Source organism: Cryptomeria japonica, chromosome 4 (genome assembly GCF_030272615.1).
Source record: "Cryptomeria japonica chromosome 4, Sugi_1.0, whole genome shotgun sequence".
In the NCBI taxonomy this organism is placed as follows: domain Eukaryota; kingdom Viridiplantae; phylum Streptophyta; class Pinopsida; order Cupressales; family Cupressaceae; genus Cryptomeria; species Cryptomeria japonica.
The window spans coordinates 72,008,071-72,020,332 of record NC_081408.1 but is presented as its reverse complement, the minus strand read 5'-3'; the positions used below and the strand labels follow the sequence as shown (position 1 = coordinate 72,020,332).

At 35.9% G+C, this 12,262-nt stretch overlaps 1 long non-coding RNA gene across 1 annotated transcript; it reads left to right on the top strand.

Annotated features, from left to right (window-relative positions):
- The first annotated feature begins 448 nt into the window (after positions 1 to 448).
- Positions 449 to 4,550, top strand: LOC131077867 (uncharacterized). The gene is made up of 9 exons (XR_009113657.2): positions 449 to 836; positions 954 to 1,021; positions 1,124 to 1,197; positions 1,439 to 1,497; positions 1,585 to 1,671; positions 2,423 to 2,486; positions 2,574 to 2,667; positions 3,956 to 4,025; positions 4,239 to 4,550. It is a non-coding gene; the product is annotated as an uncharacterized LOC131077867 (long non-coding RNA).
- Positions 4,551 to 12,262: the final 7,712 nt, after the last annotated feature.

Genomic DNA, 12,262 nt, shown 5'->3' with positions numbered 1-12,262 from the left:
ATATAATGAAAGATGGGAATTATGAATAATGAATTGTTGAGAAATAATAATGTAATAATAAGTACTCGCTCGATGTTCGGAGAAATTTAAAATTAAATGCAGACAAATTAATGGAAATTTTTATGTGTCTACACCAACAAAATAATTTATCAATACTAGAAGCCTCAATAGATACATCATAATATAAAAGAAATCAATGCACCTTGAATGAAAATAAACAATCTACAAATTACATAGATTGAATTTTCAAATTATCCTTCTATAAAATCAATTAAAAATTGAATTTCAAAACAATTCCTCTATATTTTTTTAATCTAATTATTAAAAAAACAATTATTTTTCATTTATATTTTTCCAATTCAAGTATTACCAATTATCAAAAACTATATGTGTAAATGATTGGCGGGACTGGCCGTCAAATTCTAGGCCAACTTTATCCGCCCGCGCCCCCAAAAGAAAAGCAAAGAAAGAGATTTAAATCCTAACAAGACAAAATACACGATTCAAATTCAAGAAAATAAAAACATGCTTGAGACATCTCCCAAAAATTTTCAGCATTGGATGGTTCTGAAGAACTCTAGAGCACATTGATCTTTGCTATTTTTTTCCCCAGGCTATGAGCTGTATATCTTACCTTGGATGCTTTCAATTGAGGTTACTGCATTTACAACCAGACAATATATGTATTAGAGATTTTAGACATTCTTATGGAAATTTGTAATCTAGTTTCCTATGGCCAAGGGATCTTTCGCCAGACCAATTTTCCTGGGTGTTTTAGTCACAACGCACCTGCAATTTATCTTAATTGCAAACAGAGCATTTACATTTTAGAAAATGTAAGGACTCCTGGCTGTATGGAAATTTGTCGAGTTTAATTTGCTTTATTTTTATATTTTTGGGTTTCTTTTTCTTTTTCTTTTGGGTCCATTTTCCATAATCATTCCTATGTGCAGGTTTGATGTGCAGAACAGGGCAAAGATTCATAGAGAATTGAGTCATTTTAGTCCCCAATTCAACATGGGTATTATAATTCTGTTTGCAATAAATTGATCAACCAGTTGATTTTTGGGTTTCTTTTCTGGTTCATATTCCTAATGACTCCTGGTTCGGGTTTGATTTGCAGGCGAGGACCAAGAAATATAGATAATTCGGTCAATTTAGCCTGCTATTCCACGTGGAATCCTGTTTGCAATATGGGTATATACTTAAATTTCCGGGTTGCTCTCCTCATGTCAACATTTTCAAACTATTATAATTTGCTCTTTCCAGCGTTTTCTCCATTCTTTCTTGCTTTTGTAAATTTTAAGTTCTTTTAATGTCTGAGTTTATTCTGGTTTGCTTGCATCTGCATTGTCACGTTGTGTTTCGTGGATGCATTATTTACCCAATTTGTGGATGCATTGTCACCTTGTGTTTCCTTAATCATTCTTCTGTGCAGGTTTGATATACAGGGCAAATATACATGGAGAATTGAGTCATTTCAGTCCCCAATTCCACGTGGGTATTATAATTCTGTTTGCAATGAATTGATCTGAATTCCGGGTTTCTTTTCTGGTTTATTTTCCTAATCACTCCTGTTTACAGGTTTGATCTGCAGAAGAGGGCCAAGAAATATAGAGAATTCAGTCAATTTAGCCTGCTATTCAATGTGGAATCCTGTTTGCAATACGGGTATATGCTTAAATTTCCGGGTTACTCTCCTCTTGTCAACATTTTCAAACTATTATAATTTGCTGTTTCAGCGTTTTCTCCATGCTTTCATGCTTTTATAAGTTTTGATTTCTTTAAATGTATGAGTTTATTTTAGTTTGCTTGCATCTGCATTTTCACCTTGTGTTTCGTGGATGTATTATTTACCCAATTTGTGGATGTATTATTTACCGAGTATATCTTATACAATTTGATGTCCTGGTGTATAGCCAAGTTGTTGTAAAATATCTGCTTAGGTTAAAGCTTAGGGCTCTGCCTTGAAAGCCCATTTGCTTTCTTAAATTGACTTGTGACTTCTGTTTTTCCCTTTAAAAGTTTTGAGGGTCACAAGAGGAACTGTTAATTCGTTACTCCTATACTCAGAGTACCGGATTCTTTGCATTCTTAATCAAACATTGTATATAAACCAAACTTACAATCAGAAAATATATGTATTAAAGATTTTAGGCTTTCTAATGGAAATTTGTAGTCTAATTTCCCTTAGCCAATGAATTTCCCGCCAGACTGATTTTCGTTGGTGTTTTGAGTCACAAGGCGCATGCCATTTATCTTAATATATTTACAGACAGCAATTTTTCGTTTAGAAATTGTAAGGATTCCTGGGTGTGTGGAGATTTATTTAGTTTACTTTCTTTTAGATGGTTAACCAATTGATTTTTGTTTTTTGTTTTTTTGTCGGGGGTCTATTATCCTTAAGCATTTGTACATGCAGGTTTGATCTACAGAAGAGAGCCAAGATACATGGAGAATTTGGTCATTTCAGTCTCCAATTCCATGTGGGTATAATAATTCTGTTTGCAATATGGTTATGTACTCATATTGGGTTTTTTTAAGTTTATTTTCCTAATCGCTCCTGCTTGCAGGTTTGATTTGTTGCAGAGGACCAAGAGATATAAAGAAATTGGTCATTTTAGCCTGCTATTCCACGTGGATTTTATAATTCTGTTTGCAATTTGGGTACGTACTCAAATATCTGAGTTATTCTTCTCATGTTAATATTTTTCAAATATTTATTTTTTGCTGTTTCTAGCGTTTTCTCCATGCTTGCTTGCTTTTGGGTATGCAATCAAATATTTGGGTTATTCTTCTCATGTTCTTATTTTCAAATATTTATTATTTGCTGTTTCTAGGGTTTTCTCCATGCTTGCCTGCTTTTGGGTATGTACTCAAATATCTTGGTTAGTCTTCTCATGTTTATATTTTCAAATATTTATTATTTGCTGTTTTTAGTGTTTTCTCCATGCTTGCTTGCATTTATAAGTTTTGTTTTCTTTTCACGCCTGAGTTTTTTCTTGATCAACCTTGGGTTTACTTATATTTGTCATTGTCACCGAGTGTTTGTGGATGTATTATTTACCCACTTTGTTGTATCCATTTGATTTCAACGTGGTCACCTAGTATGTTTTACCCAATTTTATTTATCCGGTAAATTTCTATACCTGTACCCGATGTGCAATACCTAATTTTTTGTAACTTGTATCCATTCAATTTCAATACCTTCACCCAATGTGTTGCACGCCTAATTTGTGTTTGCATTCGATTTCAGTAACTGCACCTAGTGTATTTTGTATACGGTCTTTACTGAAATTTTATATATTATTATGTGGATGTGGTACTTATCAATTGCAATACATTATTATGTCCCTGCTTCATCCATTGAGATATACTGCATGCTGTAATTGCTCAATTTTTATACATTACCAAGTTCCTGGCGTTTATGTCTTTGACTCATCCATGGGGATGTGTTGGTCCGAGTATTTACCTAATTTTAACACATTATCATGTCACCTGGGGTTTAAACTTGGCATTTTTATTTAAAAGTTCATACTGAATAAATTAAAATGTCTCCTTAGGTTAAAGCTTAGGGCTCTGCTTTGAAAGCCCATTAGCTTGTACCTTGATTGAGCTTATATTGTTTGATTTATCTCTGATGAAATTTTATTGTTTAGTATTTGAAGTATTTTATTCATGCCTTATTGGTTTGACTTGTGACTTCTTTCTCTTTTTCCCGTCAAAAGTTTAGAGGGTCACAAGATGAACTGTTTATTCTTCACTTTGATATTCAGAGTGCAGGGTTCTTTGCATCTTACTTAAACATTATGTACACACCAAACTTACCATTATAACATGTCTTTTCATATAGCTAAACAAATTAGAAAATAAAAAAAAACACACCAATTTCTAGCATAATCTCGTTAAGATGATTTATAAATGATTTTTTGGTTGATCATTTTTCATATTGCAGGTTTGAATATATGGGTTCGCAAAAGAAGGCACGACAGGATTAACAAATAAAGATTAGCATCTGATTCCAGGTGGTTTTTCCTTGTCCATTATTGAATGTGTATGCAATATTGATTGTAATCAAAATCTCTTAAGATTTTTTGCTCTGGTGGTTTTATTTTCAAATTGTTGTTATATACAATTTTAAAGTATTTTCTACATGCTTGAGTTTTTAAGCTTCTTTGACTTTTTATTTCTGATATTTAATAGACTTTAATTGAGTGAAATTCCTCCTTTTTGGGTAGGCTTGGTCTTACTTGAACCTTGCCTCATCAACTTGGTACTCAACACTTAGCGCATTGGATCTTGTACTAACCCAATTTCAACATGTGATCTTGTCTTGGCCTCATATATTGGGTGTATTGCACCAAGCATGTTGGATGCAATATTTACTCAATTTTAACATATTACCATGCCCCTTTGGGTTTGAACTTAGGGTTGGTGTATGAAAACCCATTTATGTTTACCATTTGAGCTCATACTATTTGAACTTATTTCTGGCAATTTTGTGTCATTTCTGGGAAATCTTATTTGAGTTCTAACCTTCTCTTTTTTCCTCGGAATCTTTTGCAAGGTCTTAAAAGGAACTCTTAATTCTTCATTTCATTATTCAGAAGCCACATCCTTTGTATGCTCTAATTAGAAGTTATAAAAAAGGCCAAACTAGGATGATGGATTAAAAAATGCACCAATGCTAAGGATTAATTTTCTGCTGTCACACAATTTTAATTTTTAATAGTTGTTTTCCTAATTTGTATTAAGGTACCACAGTTTTGAAAATTCAAACCAAGACTAGCCTATTTCTTTTTATTGGATTCATAATACGTATGTTTTCTATGTTATTGGACTTATAATACTTATGTTGATTTTAATAGTTGTTTCCCCAATTTATATTTGTAACCAGCGTGCCACAGTTTTGAAAATTCAAACCATGACTAGCCCATTTCTTTTTATTGTATTCGTAATACCTATGTTTTTTTTCTTATCAGACTTCTAATACTTATGTTTCTATGTCATTGGACTGGAAGTTATACCCAAAGTCTTTCTTCGACCTATATTAACTGTATTAATGTTTTACATTTTTATGGGATTTTTCCATTTAACAATGTAAAGATAATTCCAACTTATGGCAGGAAGTCAGCTGATTAGTGTACCTTATTGCTAAAGTTCTTGCAAATCAGACAATTAAGGCATGCAATTTGCAGATTTTTTTTGTCTAAGGAACCAAAACTGTTCTCAATTTAAGTAAATCTAGAGAATTGATTTCAATTACATCTATGTTGATGTGGATGTTATTTTGCATTGTTCCAATCCTTTTGAGTGTGACGAAAATCAAGATGTACCCTAAGAGACCATGTTGAAGTAATAGAAGTAGAATTATGTTATAATTCTATTGTTGAAACATGAAGCTGAGGAAGATGATTGATGACACGAATTCTAGGAAGAACTACCAGAGATTGCAGACAGAAGATGGATTTGATAAATTGTTGGATGTGTTGATGAATAGCTTCGGTCGATGTCCTTCAGGGCCAACGATATAACTAATTTGCCTAATTTGCCTATCGGCCTTAGACCAATTAATGATATCGTTGAATATTAAATGATTAAGTAAGCAAAACACGATTTGCATATATCAAAATTTAATCATTTCCTAATGTGCTGATTTATATAAATCCCGCCAACCTTTAAGAGACATGATTAATATAACTGATACACAATTAATATAACCGATGCATAATTATAACGTGTTGATTGGAAGCCGACCCTTGGAGGAGTTGCATTGGTTGAAGACACATCTGATTGGGTATATATATGAAGCTTTGTATCCCTCTCAAAAGATATCGTAGAACACACTCATATGACAGTCCGTGGACATTCTGCAGACGTTCGTTTCTTCAGCAGTTCGTTGTTATTGTACAGCAGATAGAAGACTATCTACAGCAGGTTTCAACAAAGGAATTCCGATTCTTTATTGCAGATCGTATATTCTCTATATTGAATTGTTGTCATATATATATAGCTTCAAGAGTGAAGCAAATTCTTTGTAAAAGTCTCTTGACATATTTGAGATACTAAAGTCATATTTCATTTCTGGGTTTTTTACCTTCAAGAGGAAGGTTTTCCCAGGGTAATATCTGTGTATTTGTGTGAATTATTGTGTTATCTAATCTGATCATAAAACTTAACAGGATGAATGCCAGATTTGTAAAAGGACTGATTGCAGCGATTACTCAAGTAGATGAAGTTGCTGTTAAAAAGTTCTAGAAGGAACCCACTTTTGACATCAAAGAGGTTGAAGATTTTGTTGAGGTTTAGAGGATATCAAGTCGAGAATGCCCAAGTTTAAGCTAGTGTTTGAAATTTTTTCATTTTCACAACATGGGCTTATTAAAAATATCTATGAACCAATGAAAAGTTTGGTTTGGGGTCTTAGATGCTTAAAAATTGTGATAACTGTTCATATAGTCTTTATTTGTTTGATTTGAAATTCATGCATTACCATGCTAGTGATTAGACCAAAGTTGTCACATGGCAAGAAGAAAAGGAAAAAGGAAATAAGGGAAAAGTAAATACCAAGCAGGGTATCGATGACAAAGCACCAAACTCAAGTAATGAGGAGATAAATAGAACATCCTTGGCAACAAAAGATGAATTCTTCGAAAGAGAAAATCATCTTGTGAGTGGAAGAAAAAAAGAGATAAACTTAGAAGAGTCAAAAGAATATGATGAGAATGTTGATATAAATAATGAAGATGATGATGAAGAGAGTTTTGAGGAAAAACTCTATCAAACTATAGATGAGATTGAATAACTTAGAAAGAAGAATAAAAAACTTGAGCTGCAATTTCGATTATCTATGAATCTTATGTAGAGTTAATACAAAGCATTGAAGAATCTGAGAAGATAATTGTGGAGCTAAAAATATAGTTTGAAGAAGAGTGTAGATCAAAGGTCAAAGTTCTTGAAGAATCCAAAGAAGTGATCATAGATTAAAAGCTCGATTTGAAGAAAGGGAAAAGAGTGAAGAAGAGGTAAAAACCCAATTGAAAGCAAAGGAATAAAATTGTGAAAGGCTAGAGGGTGAAATTGTTTCTGCGAGGAAAGAATTGGAGAAGAGAACCACCAAGTTAAACACAAGCCTCAAGTTTGAAAAGAGCACCAAAATCCTAGATGACTTCATTAATGGGCAAAGGTCTTCGTCAAATAAAACAGGACTTGGCTGCAAAGAAAATTCAACATTCAATGAAGATTCCAAAGAGACTCCTAAGAAGCCAAATGAGGGAAAGACAAAAAGCTTAGTTACTTTTGAAAATCCTATAAAAAATGAAGGTAGCATGTAATGTCCCCACATTGAAATATAATTAAAAATAAATAATAATAAAAAAATAAAAATACAAAAGGATAAAAAAAAAAATAAAAAATAAAATAAAAAATGTACAATTAAAATTTAATTAAGTTAATGAATGGTCAAAAGGCATGAAATGATAAGTTGCGACTCCCTCAAATATGAGGTATAAAAGGGAGAAGAGAACTCATTTGAAGGGGGGATATTTTGGGAATCAGAAGTGCAGATCTGATATACATAAGAAGTGCAGATCTGATTTAAATAAGAAGTGCAGATCTGATTGTGAAAGGTTGTGTCTCTCTCAAAGGGCAGAAATAATGAAGAGTTGCACTCTTTCAAAGGGTGCTAATGGTGAAAGGGTGTGTCTCTTGCCAAAGGGCATGCATGATGAAGAGGTGTGACCTCTCCCTCACATTGAGAGATACAAAGGAAAGGAATCAAAAGCCTCCAGTTATATTACTGGCACGCCCGGTGGGACTGTGAGCTATTTCTCAGTCCATTTTTATACTTTTTGCTACTGCTGTTTGGTGTGTACAGCAGAAGTTTCAGCCTTTAGGAGGTATTTTCTTTACACACCTAGCGACCCTTGAAGGATTTTTTGCTGGTTTCAAGCAGACAAAGTGCTGATATGTTTTATAACCCATCATATCATGAAGAGGTTGCTTCTATATCTCCTTGTTATCTATATCAGACTGTACCAGCAACTAGTTCTAGTCAAAATACCTTTGCCACAGCTAGTTATCAGCATCCTTCATACGCTTACCTCCCTCCCACCCCTGCTCAATCCATTTGGCATCCCCCAGAAGGCCATCTTGTTCCAAGCCATCATGGTGTTTCTCATAATCAGCCCCAGCATGTTGAGAATATAAGCATAAAAGACATACTGTCAAGTTTTCAAGAGCAGTGGGCAGCTAATGATGATGAGCAGGAGTATAACATGCAGCAAGGGGAGCTTGCCTATCAAGGTTATATTTGCGAGCAGGAGGTAGAGGCTCAAAGGTATGAGCAAGAGATGCTCGCTAAACAAGTTGCAGTCAAAGAAGGACAAATGAGGGACTTGCTTGCACAAGTACAAAGTTATGAGACCCAATCAGCCCCTTTCATTCCTAGTTTCAATTCAACTCTTCCTATAATGATGAGTCATCCTTTGAATGAAGAGGTTTCCAAGCCTAAAATTCCCAGTTTTAAACAAGAGAATCCTTTTGAATCCCCGAAAAACCCCCCTTGTGTCAAGGTTCCAAGTTTTAGGAACCCTTTACCTCTGCATGAATCTGTGTGGGCACAGTCTGAGCTTGATACTCCTCAGGACCAGTTACTTGAAGATCATTTTCTCCTTAAAGAGGGAATTCAAGAGACTCCCCAAGCTTCCCTACTTGATGAATCTGATTGTCCTATTGTTTGTCAAGATAAAACACTCAATTTAGAGGAGGCTAGGAGTATAAATTTACTACATATGGCTATGGGGCAATATCGGCTTGAACAAGAAAAGATTTCTAAGGATAAACCCTTGAATATTCTAACTGAGCTCCCTTGTTTCGTTGAAGTTGATAAAAATGTTGTAGTTTTTATTTCAAAAGATCAACCAAAGCAACTTGATGGGGAGTTAGAGCAGGCTCATAGGGAGGAATGTCTTCCAATCTGGTGTAAAGGGCTACCTTCTTCTATTGAAAATACTGAAGAAAGTATGAGTTTGCTCTCATCAATAGTGGTCTTTGACAATCAGAGTGATAAAACTCATCTCAATTCAGTGCAGATTTTTGAGTCAAATGAGGACAGTTTCTCAAGTATCATAGAGGGCTTTTGCTCTAATATAAATGATAACTTGATGCCATGTGAACCAGCAGTAGAATCAGGTTTATTGCAGCTGTGTGGTGAACATAATCAGCTAGAGCAGCAAGGTAACAATCAACAAGGAAAAAGATCAGTCATGGAGCAAGAGGAAGAACACGGTCTTGATAAAGAGGAGTCCCTTCTATCAAGTCAAAAAACTTCTCATGAAGTAGATTTGCAAGATCTTAGCTGGTTGGAGGAACTTCCTTTCTACTGCACAGAAGAGCATGAAGCTGATATATTAATTGAACGTTGGTCAAATGAGGCTGTCTCATTGTTTGAACTTTTGCCTTATTTCATTGAAGCCGAAATTCTTATGTGTACCTCCTTGGGTAATAATGGGGATGTTAAGCATGAACCAGTTGTCTCTAAGAGCCTTTTGAAATCTGATAGCTTTGATGAGTTATTAGCTACCCTAGTGGAGGAGGATAATTCTTTGACTATGGACGAGGAATCAACATGGCAAGTTATCAAGCAAGGTGATATTTCTTTGAAAGAAGAAAAGGAAGCAACCAGTCCAAAGCTTTCAAGAGGATGTCCTATAAGGCAGTCATCCAGAATGGGGGCCACCAATGCAATACCAGTTGTGCTTGTTCCCAAGCATGAACATGCAGTTATAGAAGAGGTTGAAGATGCCCTTGTAGCTAAGCATGAGCAATTTCAACTCATTCATTCACCCTTGAGCGACTGTACATATGGCAAATTTAAGGAGGTGAGTGAATATGTTTATATCTTTCAAAAAGTAGTGTATCATTTTTTTGCACAACCGTATGTGCTTCGTCCCTTCTTAGCTCCTCCTGAATATGTTAAACATTGTAAATTCAAAAGGAGGGGAAGCTATTTTCCAATACCATTTAATGGATTTGTTTAACCAACTTCTTTGCTGGTTGGGGTAGCTTAGGTGTTTTTGTTTTAATAAGTGCTGCTGCTCACTAGATTAGTTGCAGTTTTGTTTTCTCTAAGTGCTTCGTGCTCAAGTTAGTTAGCTGATTCTGGTTTTGGTTTTGTGGAAGATCTGAAGTTGCTGTAAGTTACTACAGTTGTATGAGGTAGACACCCATCACATGGAAGAGTGAATACATGATTTTGTTGCCACACATCATACATATCTACCTCATAAAACTGGGACAACTTACGGCCGTCTTTCTAAGGAGGTGTTATTAGCAGAGGTTCCAATTTGAATCTGAGTTTTAGTAGTGAAAGTGTGTGTTTCAGAGGAGGTGTTTCGTTGCTGCCTGTTGTGACCATTTCACACATCGCCCCATTAGAATGGGGACCCCCTCTTTTTGCTTTTGTTTTGCCTGTTCTTCTCTCTGCTTTTAGGGTTTTGGGTAAGTGAGTGAGTCGTCTGGAACTAGGGTAAAGCCTTAGGAGTTTCCTTTTGGATATTTTCAAGCCGAAGTCCAGTCAAATTTTGAAAGTTTTTTTTTTCAAGCCTCCTCCCGAAGGTTGCAATTTTGAAATAGGATGAGCTTGCCAGAAAGTCAAGTGTGTCTCAGGATGGGTCCAGTCCGGGTCTTGGGGTAAATCCAAAGTTTTGTCTAAGTGCTAGTATTTCAAGGGCAAATTCAAGTTAAGTCTAAGTGTTAGCATTTTTATGATTAAATTGTGCAATTTTGTCTGGGTAATTTTGACCAAATTTTGGAAGCAAGGTAATCGATTCCTGGACTTGGAGACGACCTAACCCTGCGTGATGAAGTGATCTGAAGACCTAAATTTTTGATATTTTGGCTTATAAGGGCAAAATCGCTCCTGTCCCTCTCTCAGGGACCAGGGCGAAAATGATATTTGGTGCATCTTGGTTATTGACTTGTTTCAATTGTCTTGTGCAGGCTCACCAGGGGATACAATTGGATGTAAATTGAAGATTTTGAAGATTTTGAGGACTCAAAGTGACAAGTTTTTAAAGATTAAAGCCAAATCGCTCCTGTCCCTCACTGAAGGACCAGGGCGAAATGGCTCACTTAGATCGTTTTGGGCCTCATTTGATCGAACTGAAGCATCAAGGACGCAATGAAAGGTGAAATGAGCATGGAGGAGTATCCAGACTTGGTCGATGACAATGAAAGGTTGAACTTCTGGCCTAGCAAGACAAGTTCGCTCCTGTCCCTCACCCAGGGACCAGAGCGATTTTCTTCAATCACACCTTCTTGGACATTTTTTGGATTCAGGCTTTTGTTCATAGCTTGCAAAATGATGGTATCTTCCCCAGCAAAGGAAATTTGAGATAAAAATGGTAAAGATTTGGCCCTGATGACAAAAATCGCTCGTCCCTCACTGAAGGACCGGAGCTTGCTCTTCAAAATTACACTGTCCTTGCAGGATCAAGACGATTTTATGATTTGAAGAGACCAAGGAAAGCATGATTTATCCATTGAATATAATTTGGAAGGCTGACGAAGGACGGATAAGCTTGGGTTTGCAAAATCGCTCCTGTCCCTCACTGAAGGACCGGAGCTTGAATTCCGAATTCGCATTGTCCTCACAAGATTTAAACGATTTTACGATTTGAGGAGGACAAGTAAAGTATGTTTTGCTCATTGAATATAACTTGAATGGACCAAAATGAAGAAAATCAACCCAAAATTGACCAGGCGCTCCTGTCCCTCTCCCAGGGACCAGAGCGATTTTTAAGGAAGCTTCTGTCCCTCACTCAGGGACCAGAGCGATTTTCTCAAGAGGCAAGTTTTTGGCAAAAGGAAAAGTGAGTTTTGAGTTTGAGATAAAGGAAGGAAGGCTTGATCACCCGTTGAAGATAATTTTGAAAGTTGGCGAAACACAAGTGGGCTTATAAATGCAAAATCGCTCCTGTCCCTCTCCAAGGGACCAGGGCGAAATATAGATTATCCAGCCTTCCCCTCTGAATTTGGACGAGCCCAAGTCTAGACACAAGGTCAAGATGATATTTGGAATGCCTCAAAGAAGAAGGAAGTTGCAAAGACCACAAGAACTTGATGAAAATGGCTAAGGCGCTCCTGTCCCTCTCCCAGGGACCAGAGCGAAATCTTTAAATTTGCCTGATTGCCTAACATTTTGGAGTACTACTTTCGTTTGCAAGACTCAAGATGGATTAAGGAACAATGTTTTACGCCT